Raw genomic sequence first — 17,545 nt, 5'->3', positions numbered from 1 at the left:
CTTGCCCCATTAACAAACAGCGCTGTATGGCTGTCAAGTTCCCAATTGGTCTGCGGTGAGGAAATGTCAACAGCATTACGCTAACAAGAAAACACTGAGGACCAACAGTAGACAGAGTCAGAAGTCAAAAAGATCGGTCTGAAAATATTTGGGGAAATGGCGAGATCTGCCAGTAAGCAGGCCGGCATACGCTTTCCCCAGCGATTGCAGATGCTTTCCTAGAAACCTCTCTTACATACATATGATGGCCTGGCAGTGTCTTCATTTGGAGAGTGGACATGTCTCCTACTTTACAAATGTCCTCTATTTGAAGGTCTGTCAATCCTCTGTTTGGAAGGATCTTCTCTTTGCTGTCCAGTTCAATGATAAACAGATGTAGGAAGGGAGAGCAAAGACGTCTATTTCTAAATTTGCATCTACAAAATATAAATCAGCAAATTGAAAGTTTGTGCAAATCTGTGTCCTCTTTTGCCTTCTTTCTCAGAGATGCATTTCTTCCTTTTTGGTGGCACATAAGTGGCCACCCTAGTTGCATCCTCAAATAATATACTGCCACCTGACACCCCCTCCCCAAATCCACACAACACCGCAAGATCTGTCTGAGGCTGAGGAAGATACTTGGGCAAAGGGAAGGAACATGCACCACAGGGCTGTTGGCATACCGGGTTAGTGGAAAGCTTGGCCGCCTTTGACATATTTTGGCTGAGCTGTCTCAAAACATTCCTGGGCATCTAAGTTACAGGCTCTTTCCATAAAGAGATTCTGTGCCTCCCCCTGTGTTTGCTGCCATCTGTCTCATCTTAACCCTAGAATTCTTTGGTTCCTGCTTTTTCCCATCATCATAATGGGGCTGGGGCTTGGAGTCATTAGCTTCAACACAAAACAGTGGACTCAACAGGGACATAGCATGTGAATTATGGGGAGGAGGAAGAAAGTGAATGTCTCAGAAAACTATTTCAGCAAAATGATATTTTCTAGAAGTCTAGTTCCCTCTAGTAAGAACACAGCCTTTTCACTCTAATGCCCCTCCTTTGCTCCTCTGGATTTTATCCCAAAAGTTTCTTTTTTATGTGATACAAGAACTAATGTGAGGTTCTTGTAAGGAGAACTAAAAATGAATTCCGATCTGGAGGCACTGGAGACGAACAAACCTCCATGCATGCAAAATGCAAACGCTGCATTTCAGGAGCTTCCTATAAAGTCGTAAAAGAAGTGCCAATCTGCTTTGAATTAGCATAGCACTTTTTAGTTTCTGATGATGCAATCTGTAAGTGTGTCATTTATTTCTATATTTATGTAGCTGGGTTTTCAACAATACAATACACATTTATTTACTAGCTCAACCCTGAAATAACATTTGTGAGCTGAGCTCACAAATTATAAAGGACGGATGGCAAGATTAAGAATGAGCTGGCAGCAAATAAACAAACTATGTACACTCCAAACCAAATTTTAAGCAAAATCCAGCAAAAATCATACTTAAATCCCACTGTTTAAATCGTAATCCATCCCCCAAGGCAACTTTATTTGGCCTTGTTGATTGTACTGTGCAGTGGAACTCTGGCCACAGCTTTGAGCCTAAAAAGAGAGAATGTCTCACACTGAATGTAACTGACCTGTAGGAAGGACTCTGTGATTTGAAAACAGAGATATTGTATGTACTTTTGTTTGTTTTGTTGTATGTAACATGTATGTGGTTGAGCCTGAGGTCTGTTTGTGCAGCAACATACTTTTCCAGCCTCCTGTCGGGAAAACAGTGACCCTTCAGTACACATAGAAGGGGGTACTCTATGGCCTAATTCTGTGGGATATAATTTTAATTGAAAATTATATAGCTAGCTTGATGGATTTGTCTGTTATGAAAAAGTAGCTAACTTCTAAATATTCTCAGAAGTTGCTGTTGTGTATGCCCTAGACATGTCTAATTTGTTCAAATTCTGAAATTAGCCTAAATATTCAAATAGGTTCTTAAATCATTTTAGTTAGATTCTGCACTCAGCATCACCCTAAGTCCCCATTTTTAAAAACATGCAAGGAGAAGCCAACTGTGTAGGAAAAATGTGAACAACCCTTTGACCTATTTTGTGTGTTTCTTGAGAGAGTCAGGACGTGACCCCAGCGTGTCTTCCAACCAATGTACATGGGTCACTGTGAAAATCAAAGATACAAACTATCTTCTTCTTGTGGCAGTTTTCGACAAGTTCTTAGATCATAGGGGGGAATATGTAGCGAGGCACTTAATGAAATCCACAAGACTCCCTTCCTGACTTCCCAAAATTTAATTAATTATTGGCTTCCACATAGATTTCTAAAAGCAATAGCTTAGGAGGCTGTAGAAAATCTGCCCTGCCTTTGACCTTTGACCCAAGTCCTGATCCCAACCTCTGCATTAGTGGAGACAGGACTTTTCTCTCCAATTAACTGGAATATATTTTTCAATGGTTGAGTGGACATAGGTGTGCTATAGGGCAATGCAGGGGCCGCCAACATGTTGTCAACTCCCACCAACCTAAGGCAGCATGGCCTATGGTCAGGGTTGAGGGAACCATGCTGGCTAATGTGTAACAGCTAGAAAGACAGGGCTTGCAAGAGGCAGTTGTTCAAATACTTTTTCTCTTGAACCAAGCAGGTAAGACATGCAAGGGGCAAAACTCCAGAGCTGATCCATTCAGCAGACTCCAGAATATATGATTGAAAATGTATTATTTTAGGTAAGATACCAGATGTGAATTGAAGTGAGCAACACTGATTGAGGCAAAAGTGCACAACACAAGAGAAAGGAAAAGAGTAATTTCTCTTGCCATACATATAGCAATCTGGCAGATGAACTCACAATGTTAGATTTGAGGTAGGGTTGCCATATTTCAAAAAGTAAAAATCCTGAAACCTGCCATTTCAAGCTTTCAGAGCTGTTTTCGCTGCTTTTTCCATCGCGTTGCCATGCACCCAGTTTTTCCTGACATTTTGCCATTTCGGCAAAATTCCCTCCTGACACCATTTTTGCACCCGAAAACCAGGACATGTCAGAAAGTTTCCTGATGTATGGCAAGCCTAGTGTGAGGAAAAGCTCATTGGAAGTCCAAGACTGGCAGTTTGTAGGCAGAGGTACTCTCCTTTTGAACTGTGTGCATACAGTGCAGAAGGGCTAAGAGAGGTGAGTGAATATACTACAACTGAGGAGGCAGAGACTGGGCTTTCCCCTCCAGCCAATGGGTGTAGCTATTTCCCAAGGTTTGGCCTATAGAAACTGTCTCATACATGTAGTGTAGGATGAAGAACACTAACATGTTTTGCATGTCAACTTTTAACACTGTGGTTTGAGCAACTGACAGATTCTCAAACATCAAAAGAGCAGATAGTGAATTGGCAGAGGTGAATTGGCAGAAACTCCTTTCCTTCTTGCCAGACAAGACACTCAAGCAGATTTGCTGAGGCAAGTGAATTTAGGACAGTTGCAACGTGCCAGGGAAGCTGTCATTTGATTACTCCAAAAACAATTCAATATGGAGCGATCAATATTTAAAAACAAGGGCTTTCCTTCACGGGGCTGTCACAAAAGACAAGGAGGCTGTTGTTGCCTACCAGGCTCTGCCCTGCCTTCCTTATAATTCAAGTATGGTTGCTGCTCTTGACTTTCCAGGGGGCATTCTTGTGTCATAATAGAATATGATGGCCCTTTATTCTTATATGTGCACACCTTTGCCTGTGAGGAGTGAGCAAAAGCTACATTGTCTTCAATTTAATGGAGGTTGTGTATACATAAAAGGCTCATCCATACAGTACTTTGCTTTGCTTTGTTCTGATTTAGCCCTGAAGAGTGGGTTTTCCCAGAGAAGCCACAGGCCAAAAGCCAAACCACTCGGACTGGAAAACTGCTTGAACCCATGCTTTCTAGGCACAGGGCAAGCAGAAGTGTGGACCTAAATCCTTAAAGCACATTCCCCTCTTAAAGAATTCTGCATAGTTTACCCCTCACAGAGTTACAAATACCAGCAACGCTTAACAAAATACAGTGCCCATTTTCCTGAGAGGGAAAATGTGCTTAGGATGTCCTTTAAATGTATAGTGCTTACACAGCCTGAGGCCTACGTACTCCAAAGGCATTTTGCTGTCTGAGGCAAAGGGTAGGATGGCACACATGCACCCCACCTAAAGAAGCCAACCAGACTGGCAGCTGAATCTTAACTTCAGCACTGGCAGCAGGACAGCGTCCTCCGCCACACCTGAGGGCAGCGAGCCGTGTGACACACACTCTTCTGTCTTCCAACACTGTGTTGCCACTTCCTGCCCACTCAGATATACACTGCCGTGAAGCAGCAATGGTGGGCCAGCATGTGTCACCTGAACAGAGCTATGCATCTGCACACACAATAGCTGCTAGAATATGAGCTGCACACGCTGACTCAGTCAAGGGCCTTTCCCAGTTGTGTCTGTGCTACATCGGAAGAAGGCAAGAGACAGCCAAAGCCAGCATCCGATAATGTAAATGAGCCTAGCTGGCAGAAAAGTGGCTGTGGAACAGGCTTCATGGTAAAAGACATGGGGCAGGTCAACACAAACACATAAAACTGCTTCACTTCTCCTTATCCAAAAACTGGAATATTTTGGTGCCAGAGCATCAGCTCTAAGTAATTACTTGCCACAGGTAAGAGCCACCAGTTAGAACTGTAGAGTTGGAAGGGTCATCTCGACCAACCCCCTGCAATGCAGGAAGCTCAACTGAAGCATCCGTGGCAGATGGCCAACTCACCGCTGCTTAAAAACCTCCAAGGAAGGAGGGTCCATAACCTCCCAAAGGAATACATTCCACTGTCAAACAGCTCTTACTGACAGAAAGTTCTTCCTGATGTTTAGCCGGAATCTCCTCTCTTGTAACTTGAAGCCATTGGTTTGGGTCCTGCCCTCCAGAGCAGGAGAAAACAAGCTTGCTCCATCTTCCATGTGATAGCCCTTTAGATATTTGAAGTTGGCTATCATACCTCCTATAACTCTCTTCTTTTCCAGACTAAGCATACCCAACTCCCTCAACCATTCCTCATAAGGTTTGGTTTCCAGACCCTTGATCATCTTGGTCATCCTCCTCTGCAAATGTTCCAACTTGTCCATATACTTTTTAAACTGTGGCACCCAGAACTGGACACAGTACTCCAGGTGTGGTCTGACCAAGGGAGAATAGAGCAGTACTATGACTTCCCTTGAACGGGACACTTTAAACAGTCACGGCTTCCCCCAAAGAATCCTGGGGATTGCAGTTTGTTAATGATGCTAAGAGTCATTAGGAGCCCCCTATTCCCCACCACCACACATGCATGGCTACATTTTTTGAGTGGATTATCAGTCAATCCATTTTCCCAGAGGACTCTGGGAATTGTAGCTCTGTGAGGGGAATAGGGATTTCCTAACACCTCTCAGGAGCCATAGCAAGCTACACTTCCCAGAATTCTTTGGAGAAAGCCATGACTGTTTAAAGTGGCATGATACTGCTTTAAATGTATAATGCAGAATGGACTAGCGAGTCAGGCCATTATTCCTCAGTACTGTCTACTCTGAGAGTTTCACACTCAGTCCTTCCTAGTCCTATCTGAAGAAAGCAGGGATTGAACATGAGACTTTGTGAATACACAGTATGGGGGTGCACCACTGAGCTACTGGCCCTCTGAGCCTCAGCATCTACCCACTCCCTAAATTGCAAGCCTAAACCCCACTTTATATATACAGTCGGTTTGCGAACATTCAACCCAGACGTCCGTTGCAGCTTCTGGAGCTTCTGATTGGCTGCAGAAGCTTCCTGCAGCCAATTGGAAGCCACACCTTGGTTTCTGAATGTTTTGCAAGTTGAACAGACTTCTGGAATGGATTCCATTCAACTTCTGAGGTACCACTGTAACTGGAAAAGATACAAATAGAAGCACATGGATCTGTTGCTTTCACATGTACTTTGGTCCTTAGAAGTCAGAGTGCAGTCTGGCTAGGATTTCCAGTGGTCAGGAACTGGAGCTCTTCACTCAGACAGCATGGATTCTGAACTCTTGCCATAACATTCAGGCCTTGACTCTCTGTTCATACCTCTTTCTCTTTCCAGTGTTTATATGAGTCATTATCCTTCTTTTCCAGTCCGTGACAAAAACATTCAAACTGTATGAAAAAAATAAACCCAAGCACAAACCAAGCATGCTGCAAAACCTAAGTAAAGCATGAAGATTCACATATGCTTGTCGAATGTGTATAATCAATTTCCATTCCATTGAGACAACTGTGGATATTTTGGGTGGCTTTCCTACCCCTCTGCCTATCAGAATGAGATGTTGGTTCTCTCTGCCTCTTGGAAGCTGCAATGAAGTCCAAGCTGGACTTAAAACAGAAGCAGGAAACTTTACCCTCGGTAAAATAGTCTTTTCTTCTGCTGTCTCCAAAAGACATTGAAGACCAGAGAGGTGATGCTGCAGACCATCTCTCTCCGCAGACTCTGGAACGACTGAAAAGCCAGGCAAGAGAGTGTTTGCATTGGGCTGGAGCCATCATACCATTAACCATTCCAAATTATTTGTGGGCTGGTTAAAGGAGGGAGCCTCGACCACCCCAGCCTTTTGTCTGCAGGGAAGGCTTTCTGCGCCTGCATGCAGATGGGGTGTGCCTCATACAGAAAGCATCTGGAATCAACTGGCTGGATAATTCCTGTGATATTGCAACACAGAAAAAGAAAAAACCCCATTGCTAAATGCCTGCACTCTTTTACATCCCTTAGGGCTCATTTTATGTTTCCATCTGCCCGAGTCCACATTTCAAAAGCAGCACAATAAAATGCAAACATCATGCATTTATTTGGTATATATACAATTCCCAGCCGGAGTGCAAAAATACAGTGAAATGCCTCTCCTTTGTCTTTCCCCCATTCAACTGCACAGCATAAAATGAGAAAAAATTCAAGCGAACAGCATAGGCTGTGCCTCCCAGTCTTTGCAACAGGCCTGCCCAGAGGACATGTCTCAGGATGGGAATTCCCTGCTCATGTAGGCTGGCCACTGCAGCACACACAATTTGGGAGTGCAAGGAGCCCCCTGAAAAAACACAGGTCCCTTTGGCCCTGATAATATTCCCAGCAACTCATTGCTGAATACAGACTTCACAGATCCTGCCTTAGTCTTCATCAACTTCTTGGTTGAAGCAGCTTGGATAGGAACATCAGATACCGCTTCATACCAAGTCTGATCTTTAGTCCATCAAGCTCAGTATCTACACCAAGGGTAGTCATTACAGTATTGGACTACAGCTCCCATCATTCCTAACCACTGACCATGCTGGCTGGGGCTGATGGAAGTTGGAGTTCAACAACATCCAGAGGGCATTATGTTGACCTGATTCACACTGACTGGCAGTGGCTCTCCAGGGATCTCTCCCAGCCCTACTGGGATGCTGGGAACTGAACCGTCTGCATACAAAGCAGATCCTCTTAACATGCGCCTGCATTCCAGGGGGTTGGACTAGATGATCCTCAGGGTCCCTTCCCACTCTATAATGATCCTCTATTTATTCATTTCAGGCACTGGTAGTGCTGGAACTTGTTGCCCAGCCCCCTAAATAAAAGCTGCCTGACGTAGCTGAGATGAGATCTGAAACATGGGCATCCCAGATCACAGTTCACACCCTTAACCAGTATTGTTGGTAACACCAGCTACTGGCGATACTTTTGCCATCCCTGTATTGTGCCTTGTGCTTGCCGTTGATGTTTGCAACCTCAGATCTCCTTGGAACCTCCAGTTCTCGCCAGTTGCTCTTTGCCAGTCACAAGGAACAGGGAAGACTTTCCAAAGCGCTAACAAAAGTGCAGTCCAAATCCTGCACTTCTGATTTGCTTGCACTGATGGCAATTCAGCCCAGCTGTTTGAAAGCTCCCTTCTCCCCCAAAGGCGAAGTGCCTGTTCAATTCCAAGCCCCCTTCCTGATTGCTTAAGTTCTGCTCCTGTATCAGCCTCTTCTATTCCCACACCCCTTTCTTCTGAACATCTAACAAAAAATCACATGAGTTGGATTCTGTTCCAAGAGGGAAAGACTGTGTGTGTGTGTGTGTGTGTGTGCATGAAAATAGCCCTTCCCCCAGCAGGCACATGACTTCCTAAACCCACCAGGAATGGAGGTGCTACTGGCTAAGAAAGGGGCACTGCAAAGAGTACCCTCCAAGCCTGCCTTAGTGGGCTTTTCTTCTGTGGGTAAATGCTGGATAAATGTGGACTAGCTGCTGAAGTTCCTAAGCAAATCTCTGAGGCTCAGCAAGTTGGATTGCATACACACACAACACATTTAAAGCACCCCTGCCTCATACACACATCCTGGAAACCGTAGCTTGTTGAGGGTGTTGGGAATTGCAGCGCTCTGAAGGGTAAACTACAGTTCTGAATATTCTTTACAGGTAGGAGGTATGTGTTTTAAATGTGTGGGATGTATGCAGCCCATGTCCCAGTTACCTGCAAACCTTTTTATTCAAATAATGGTTCAAACTTATATATTCAATAAGCCAGGAGTAGCTATTCTCTCTCCTGACTGCCACATCTCCACGAGAACAGATAGTTATGAATCTGTCTCAAAATCTATGGAAGCATAAGCAACTGAAATGGGCTTCCAGATAGATTTGACTGAAAGACAAGAACTAATCATCTTTTTTTAAAAAATGTATCTGTGTTTGGGAACCAGGGGTGTGTGTTGCTTCCTAGGAAAACATTAATGCAGTATATAAATATATATATGAAACTGAATAATCTTACACTCATGCTACAATCCTATATCCCTTTACCTGGGAGAAAGTTACGTTTAACTTAGTGGGACTTACTTGTGAGTAGACAAATACAGGATGGTGCTGCAAGTAACCTTATTAGAGATTACATACAACTACTTAGAAGAAAAACCAATTGAAATCAATGGGACGTTGTTCCAAGTAAATGCGGTATGTAAATACTAGTGTGTACCAGAGGAAACCTATGGATGCTTGCTCAGAAGAAGACCCACTCTGCCCAAAGGGGCTTACTCTCTTGTAAGTGTAAGTGTATATATAGGACTAAAGCCTTATGACACAATCCTATACAGTATATGCCTTCTCAGCATAAATCCCATTGAGTTCAATGGGACTTACTCCTAAATCAGTGTCTATGGGATTGCAGTTAGTGTCTTTTAAATCACATCAGTCACTTTAAAGTGTTCTCCTCTTTAGGTATAGAAACTTTTAGGGAATTGAACTAGGGACAAAGTCATAGAATCAAAGAATTCTAGAGTTGGAAGGAACCATGAGGGTCATCTAGTCCAACCCCCCGCAATGCAGGAATTCTGCCCACAGTTGTTCCTGAGTGGGCTCAAACCACCAGCCTTCTGGTTAACAGCCAGATGCACTGACCCATTGTGCATCTGGGTCAGGAGTCTCTGAGTGTGGGAGAATGATTCTGTCTTCTGAAATTCACCTCTTTGTGACAAAACAGGAAGCAGCCCTGAACTAGAGCCCTAAATTCTCAGAAATGCAAAGAATTTGTATTCCTTCCCTCAAGGAAAAAATAAACATCATACGACTTTCTCAGCTATCAGAGTGCGAAGAGGAATTGAATCTGCTTTATTAAACTAATTAGAGGCTCTTAACTCCTTTCTATCCAAAACCATTTACAAATTGCACATGCAGTGCAAGCAAAATTAACGGAAGCCACTTAGAAGGAAAAACAAAACCACAACCTAATATTCCCCTCTGAAAATAAAACTCACCTCCTTCAAAGCTACGGTATCTCCCCATACCTTGCAAAATTCTGATTGTGTCCCTTCAAGCTTACAGATAGTGAGACTTCTGAAACACTCAACTTGCTTTGGCAAAGGCTATAAACATACAGGATGTATGTGGATGAGTGCAGCATATGAGAAAAAGGGGGGGTTCCCCAAGTTTTGCTGCCATGGAAACAGTCTCAGCATTTTTAACCACCTCTTTACTTTACTTTTCCTTTGTTTGTTTGACAGAACTTTTTCGTGACCAACCAAAACAAAAAGCAGCCTTTGAAGACCCAGACAGAAAATACCTGTTGATCCATAAAACAAGGAAAAGTCCCGGCTGACTACTGGTTAAGAAAGAAGCCCCTCCTTTCTCTTGTTTAGGGTAGGCCATCCCCAGATAGAGGACACCTGCCCAGGGCTTACCTGTTTCCACCTGACCTTCCTCCTGCCTGTGTGTGTTTTAACTTCCAGGACTCTTCCTCCCCCTCTTCCTCTCCCTCCTCACTGCAGCCCGGTTCGGATGCAAATGACCCTCCTCCAAGCCGTGTGTGTTTTCTCCGGTTCCGTTCCTCAGAGATTCTCTCGGAGAGGGGTGGGTGGGAGCGAGGGGCGGAGGAGAAAGTCACAACAATAACGTCTTTCTCTGGCAGCCAAACTCCTGGCATCTAATCCACACGCATGTCCTTCTGCCTGGCTTGCTGAAAGGTTCGTGTGTAATAACATTTCCTTCTGCTGGGGCAAGAAAACTCCCCGCAAGTGTTGTTCAACAAATCACATTAAAGAAAAGAAAAGAAAAGAAAAGAAAAGAAAAGAAAAGAAAAGAAAAGAAAAGAAAAGAAAAGAAAAGAAAAGAAAAGAAAAGAAACTTGGAGCTTTCACTCTCTATAAGCATGTTGTCCTCTCCTAACTTTATAGTAAATCTGTGTGTCTAGGTTTGCGTTTCAAAGCAGCAGCAGGACTCAGATGACAGTCAGGCTCAATGGGCAGTAAATGGCATTCCTGTGTTTTAAAGCAGTGGCAGTCCTGTGCATATTCCCCCATCCTTTCTAAATGCAATTGTTTTTCTATGCTAATCTTCCTTTGTTGCTACCATTGTTAAAGTTGACTATGTCAGGTTATTGCTGGCTGGGCTGTTAAAGCTGCCTTAGGGTAAGGGTCAAAGGCTGCCCTGGGAGGTCTGTAGTGTGGCAATTTAATGCTCCTAGAAGACCAGGATAAAACCACAGAAGGTGCAGGAAGTACAAAATGCCACAGTAAAAATAAAGTCTAATATAGTTGGAGTGGAGGGGGTATCACATTGCTCTTTCTGCTCATAGGGATCAGTTCAGACAACTTGTCACCCATCATGTGCAAAGTGAAATCCAGACAAGCTAAAAAAAGGGGGGGGGGAAGCAGGCTGTTAGTTTGAACCAGTTTTTAAAACAGTTGGCACACATTTATTTATTACTGAATTTATATCCCACTTTTCCTCCTGAAGGAGCCTAAGGCAGCAAACAGAAAATACACAATTTGAAAATTAAAAGACCAAAGCAAAAACATTCTAAAATAGTTACAATGTTCAATAAACAATTACAATTGAAACCATCTGAAAGCAGCTACAGTTAAAAATGTTCTAGAAGCAGTTCAAAACATTATTCCATCCAATGATCTGAGGGTTGCCAGGATACGTATGCTTCAGCCACCAAATGCCTGGGTAAACAGGAATGTTTTCAAATCCTCCTGAAAGTTAATAATTATGGAGACAGGTGTGTCTCCCTAGGGAGGGCATTCCACAACTGGGGAACCACCACTGAAAAGGCCCTGCAATGGGTAAGCACCACTGGGCAGCCCCAGTAGCAACACTGCCAGCAAGACCACACCTGCCAGTCACAGGGACTGAGACAGCTGGTACTGGGGATTGCACTCTTTCAGGTAATTGGGTCCCAAGCCAATCAGAGCTTTCTATAGAATCATACAATTGTAGAGTTGGAAGGGACCCTGATGCGAATACTAACACCTTAAATTGGGGCCTTTCCTGCTGAATTCAATCCTGTGCATAGTAACTCAGCTGGTAGAGCCTGAGACTCTTAATATCAGGGTCATGGGTTCGAGCCCCACATCGGGCAAAATATTCCTGCATTGCAGGGGGTCAATTCTAATGGTCCCTTCCAACTCTGCAATTCTACAATTCTATAAAATCAAATGGCCATACTTCTGAACAAACCTCTGTAGGGTTGCAAAGCACAGACCTGGAAAGTGTGGTGCAAAAGGAAGTCTGGATGAGCCTAGAGTTACCTGCCCCCCCCCTTAATGAAAAGCTGTGTCGGAAGGATGCTACTGGGAGTAGAAGTGTCATGGAGGAGGGCTAACCCCTTTTTCTTCCTGCCAATTGTTGCTCAGTATTGCCTCACTCCAGCTGCTTCTTCACCAATGGGGGGAAAGATCCAAGGGAGAAAAATGAGTCGGGGGGGGGTTCATTTTTAGCAGATGAATAGCAGTAGGAGAAAGGATTAAGAAACAACTCCCTGCCACTTTTTCACTCAAGGCTGCTTTTCTTTTACAGGAAAAAGAGGAAAGGGCCACAGACCATGGTGTCACAAAGCTATTTTGGTCCTAAAGCCTAGCTGTCTTATTGTTCCCAGCACACGGGGTTCTAAATAAAGAGGTATCAGTAGCAGTAGAAGTTTCTGATCAAAGCGATGTATCTATCCTTGTCGGGAAGTGAGAGGGATGGAAAAACCAAAGGGATCTTGTTGCACTGCCAGAGAAGTAAACACTTGTCAAGCCTAGAAACACAGTCAATTATTGATCTTGGCTTCTGCCAAATGGAAAAATGCAAAACCAGTAGGAAACTAAGATCCCATTTTGCAAGATGAATCTTTTAATTGATCCAAATACATCAGTGTCAGAGCACCAAAAGAAACTGTAATGAGGGTGAATCACCCACTAGCTTGCTCACTGAATCTCTGTGCATGATGCTGTCCATAGAAAGGTAATGTAACATAAAACCGGGAACCAAAACTGCTTTTGCTTTTACCTGACTGCAGATGATGATTTTTGTGTTAAAGCTCAGTCCAGAGTTTCCAGTAACTCTGGACACCTTGATACATTCAACTAATGTATCAAGACAGGAAGTGCATGTAGGCCATGCGCTGCTCTGCCCACAACACCCTCACTTGACTCAACAGTCCACAGTAGGAAGATTTAGAGGGGGCTTTCAAGCATGTTTGACTGAATGCATTTTGAAGTCTCCCCACAATCTGGAACCCTTATAATGTGATGTTGCCCGTCACAGGAAGCCTTCTGAGCACATTCAGCTGAACATGCTTAGAAATCCCCTTCATGTAGTGGAACAGGCACAGACAAGGACACCGGCGGTCCAGGGGTGAAGTATGTGCCCCAGCTTCCCTACATATGTTGAATGCCCATTTTGTCCATTGCAAAAGACCTCCAAGACCATAACACTCCACAAAATGGGCATCCTGCATTCCAAAATTAGTTTTGAAATTGTGATACATCAGTCCAGGATCACATCTAAGAATGTGGTGTACTTATGTTACCCTATTAGAAACAGAGGAAGGAGAAATTAATCTAACAAAGATTAGGACGATCCAGAGCTTTGTGTCCCAGGATAATGTTTCAGATCTTACTGCATAGAACATAGCTTGGCAAACACACAAACTGATAGCTTAGCAAATATTTCTTCCCCTTGATTAACCAGAAATATTAATAATATCCAGGTCCTAAAATATAGATCCTGGTGGTGCATGATTCAATTGAAGTTCAATATTTTGGGGTTCCGTTGATTTCAGTAGGAAAGCACCCATGGCTTTATTAAGTCAGGAAAATGCAGCAGTAATTGCAGTTGTTTATTTACAAGGATGAGTTGCTCTTAAGGCAACTTAACCAGAAATATTAATAATATCCAGGTCCTAAAATATAGACCCTGGTGGTGCATGATTCAATTGAAGTTCAATATTTTGGGGTTCCGTTGATTTCAGTAGGAAAGCACCCATGGCTTTATTAAGTCAGGAAAATGCAGCAGTAATTGCAGTTGTTTATTTACAAGGATGAGTTGCTCTTAAGGCATCCATTTTGTACACACAGAGAACTTCTCTGCCAAAAGTGAATCATTCTCTGGACTCAAAAACGTAGAAGGAACAGTTGTTGGGACACCCTGAACTCAGATGGAACAACGTACTGGCGCCTTTTGCCATTTTCGCACAATTCAGCATTTCTCTGGGGATTTCAATGGGTCTTATAAATATGAAGGGAAGACTGAGAACAGGGAATGCTAGCTGGAGAGCAGGTATCAATATTTATCCTCTTCTCTCACACTGTGATCCTTCTCTTTAGCAATCCCATAGCAAATAGTCCTTTGTAGTGCAAATAGCCTTAAATAATTGGAATGGGAGAACATGGACTGGCTGGTAGTGAAAAGCAGCTGGCTCCCTAAGAAAAGTGATTGCTTTGTCAATGAGCATTTTCTCCCTTTCTTTTATGCATCATGTTCAAATCTAGTTCCCTGCCCCTAATGAGTTCTTTGGCACCTTGTCCTCCAGGAAACTGAAATACATTCCTGTGGGATTGTCCTTGCAGCTTTATATAACTTGCATCCCATTGGCTTTGATCATTTCCCCAAAGAACTGGCATGATCTCCTTCTGTCGGCAACTTTCCCTTCCTCTCCTTTGGAACTAAGGCTGTCATCTAAATCCCACATATGTGGGAGTAAGCCCAATTGAATTCAACAGGACTTACTTCTGAGTAGACATGCTTAGGATTGTGCTGTAAGCATGTTGCTGTAGCAGACAGTTCAAACCAACCATTGGATCAAATTCTCCCTCTGAGCTTCTGCTAGCCAATGAAGTCTCTAGTCCAGAGTTGGGCAGGCTGCAGGCTTGTTGGTTCTACTGCTTTGTTTTATATTTGAACCCTAATATCTCCTAACCAGAGCCAGGGGCAAAAGACAGACAGTAGAACGCCATGCATGCATGCATGCATAATTTCATTTGTATGCCACCTTTCCACAGTTCAAACTTCAAACCATGCTCAAGGAAGCTTACAAAATGAAAAAATACAAAACTGCAACATAACAAAAGCAGTCGTAAACAACAAATAAAACATTTAAAGAACACACAACCAAACTGAACAATTTCCACAAAAGTCACAACAAGATCTAAAACCAAGATATAAAATACTAACAGCAAGAACATCAATCTCCTCAACCAAACAAAGAAACCCCAAATACGCCAGCTCATTCAGCAGCCTTAGCTTTCGTAGCTGGAGTCAGTCAGGGCCGGCTCTAGGGGTAGGCTGGGTGGTGTGGGGCGCCAGCCACGACAAGAAACAGGGTGGAGCAGGGGCGCCGGAGCGATCTCCGTGCCAGGGCACCCGACATGGTTGAGACGGCCCTGGAGTCAGTCAGGGCTTTGCACTCCCAGGCCAGGGGGAGAAAGGCTGTAAGGCAGAGAGCAGGTCTTCCAGGACTCACAGTCAAAATGGAATTAAAAACAGTGTGCCTTTAAGCACCTTCTGACTGACTGACTGACTGACTGAGCTAAGGAATTTGTTTTTAGTACCAGAACTGAAGTGAACTCACAGAAAAATTCTTCTCCTGGCTAGCATTCTTCAGTTCAGCAGCCAAGCTGAGGTGGGAAAAGTTGGGAGCCAGAAACCCTGCAAATTATCAAGAGATCTACTAGTAGATCCTAATCCACCCTCTGCTTACCAGTGATCTAGCCCAACTCATATAATCCCTTCCGATTACTGTAATTAGTACACGTGTCTTGTTTGGTACATCTATTTCAAGTGTCCGCTTCTGAGTGTCAGTGAACTGAAAATGCCTTACACACAATGGAGAAATGGAGCTGTGCAGCTATAATGCGTATGATATAATATAATATATGAAAAAGGGGCTTGTACATTGATCTGATCTGAAGTGGAAGGTCTTCTGGCATCTCCATCATGGACATGGCATTTCCATTTCTTGACTCTGTGATCTGTGAAACTTGAGCTAGAATGGACATTTTGTTCATCCGCTGACTATTGGCTGAATATCTGGCCCATACCTAGATCTCATTTCTCTCTCAATAAGCTGCTGGAGGAAACATGAAGTGCAAAAAGCCACCAAGAAAACTCTGAAGTTTTTTTGTGTTTGTATAAATTATTTTCTGATTGCTTAGTCTACTGATAAATGTTAGGTGCTGATGCCCCAAAATCTGGGTCACATACAAGTTCCTCCATTAGCTTCACCTACAAACTTCTCAGGAAATAACATTTTGTTTGCAAACTGTCTTTGCCTTTTCAAAAAGCAATGCTTTCTCCAAAAACTTTGGGACTGTAGTGAACAACTACTATTCAGAAGAAATTAATTCCAAGTGAAAAGATCAAATGTATAACTACCAAATTATTTATTTATAGTCTGTAACTGCTACTGCTACAACTTCTACAGCAACTACCACTACTACTGTCAACTAAGATCTGAAATAAAACCAATCACGTATATAACACGAATCACAATATATAACAGGTTAAAACCTCACTTGCCTGTTAACTAGTTACAGGTAGGTAGCCGTGTTGGTCTGACACAGTCAAAATAAAAATAAAAAATCCTTCCAGTAGCACCTTAGAGACCAACTAAGTTTGTCATAGATGTGAGCTTTCTCTGAAGAAGTGTGCATGCACACGAAAGCTCATACCTATGACAAACTTAGTTGGTCTCTAAGGTGCTACTGGAAGGGTTTTTTATTTTTATCTTGCCTGTGAACTATCTGTCTTTGAACTTCCAGCTTCTTTCACCCAAAGAAGCACTTAAATGGCTATTTGTATTTAGAAAATAAACACTCTGAAAGCAGAATAATGCAGCAGAGTTTAATATACATTTGTTATGTGCAGACAGGATTGGTTGAGCTACTAAGTGGGAAAACAATAAACCTCCTACTGTTTGTATTATTCTTTTTTGGAGGGGGAAATATGGAGAGTAGCTGAGAGAATGAAGTGACCTAATTATATCAGAATTAGAGAAGGTTAACAACAAACAGATTTGTAGGGAAATGAGTGTTAGTTAGTTATTCAATATTGGAGTGAGAAGCATAAAGATAATATCCTTTCCCTATGTGATTCTGACTTGTATCTAAATAATAGTCACAGATATGCATCACTTCATAAATTATATTCTGCCAGCATTTCCTGATTAATAAAGCAAATCACCTACCTTCCCTTGAGACATCTAAAAATAAAGCATTGCATCTCAAGGCTCCACTAATTTAACATGGATTTCAAGAGAGTACGGGTGTCACATACTGTAGGGGCCAATCTCGCACCAGGGCCAAGCCTTCTTAGGGAGAGAATGATAGACCTAGAGCAGCCTTTGCCAACCTGGTGCCTTGTAGATGTTTTAGACCACAAGTCCCACCTGGTGAGCTGAACTGGGGCTGATGGGAGTTGTAGCCCTGAACATCTGTAGGGCAAGGCTGACCTGGACCTTTTTCAGGAATGGGCTTCCCCAAGAAAATCATGTGTTCAAATTGTCTGATGGAAAAGATGAAAAGATAGGTTTGAGGGGTATGCTGAGGTCACTTCCTGAAAGGCAGTTCAGGCCGAGCAATTGGGTGCAGGAAGAGGAGCTGATATTCAGCCTGACTGATGGTTTTCTGCAGCAGCTCAGGGAGTAGATCTCCAGCTTAGCTCAAAAAAAGAGAACTTTGGGACTACAGGGGGCTTCTGACACTGCTAGAGGATCCCCATCTCAGTACACAACACAATGACCTTTGACTGATGCTCTTCCTAGAAGGACAGCCACCTGACTTGGTTGAAACACTTATAACT

The 17,545-nt window shown here is 43.2% G+C and overlaps 1 protein-coding gene across 1 annotated transcript in view; it reads right to left on the bottom strand.

Annotated features, from left to right (window-relative positions):
• Positions 1–10,262, bottom strand: part of PRELP (proline and arginine rich end leucine rich repeat protein) — a 33,859-nt gene extending 23,597 nt beyond the window's left edge. The window contains exon 1 of the mRNA XM_035123464.3: positions 10,162–10,262. The gene's annotated coding sequence lies outside the window, so the exon portion shown is untranslated. The remainder of the gene's footprint in view (positions 1–10,161) is intronic.
• Positions 10,263–17,545: the final 7,283 nt, after the last annotated feature.

Source organism: Zootoca vivipara, chromosome 7 (assembly GCF_965207765.1).
Source record: "Zootoca vivipara chromosome 7, rZooViv2.hap1.1, whole genome shotgun sequence".
NCBI classification, from domain to species: domain Eukaryota; kingdom Metazoa; phylum Chordata; class Lepidosauria; order Squamata; family Lacertidae; genus Zootoca; species Zootoca vivipara.
This window is presented reverse-complemented; position numbering and strand designations above follow the sequence as displayed.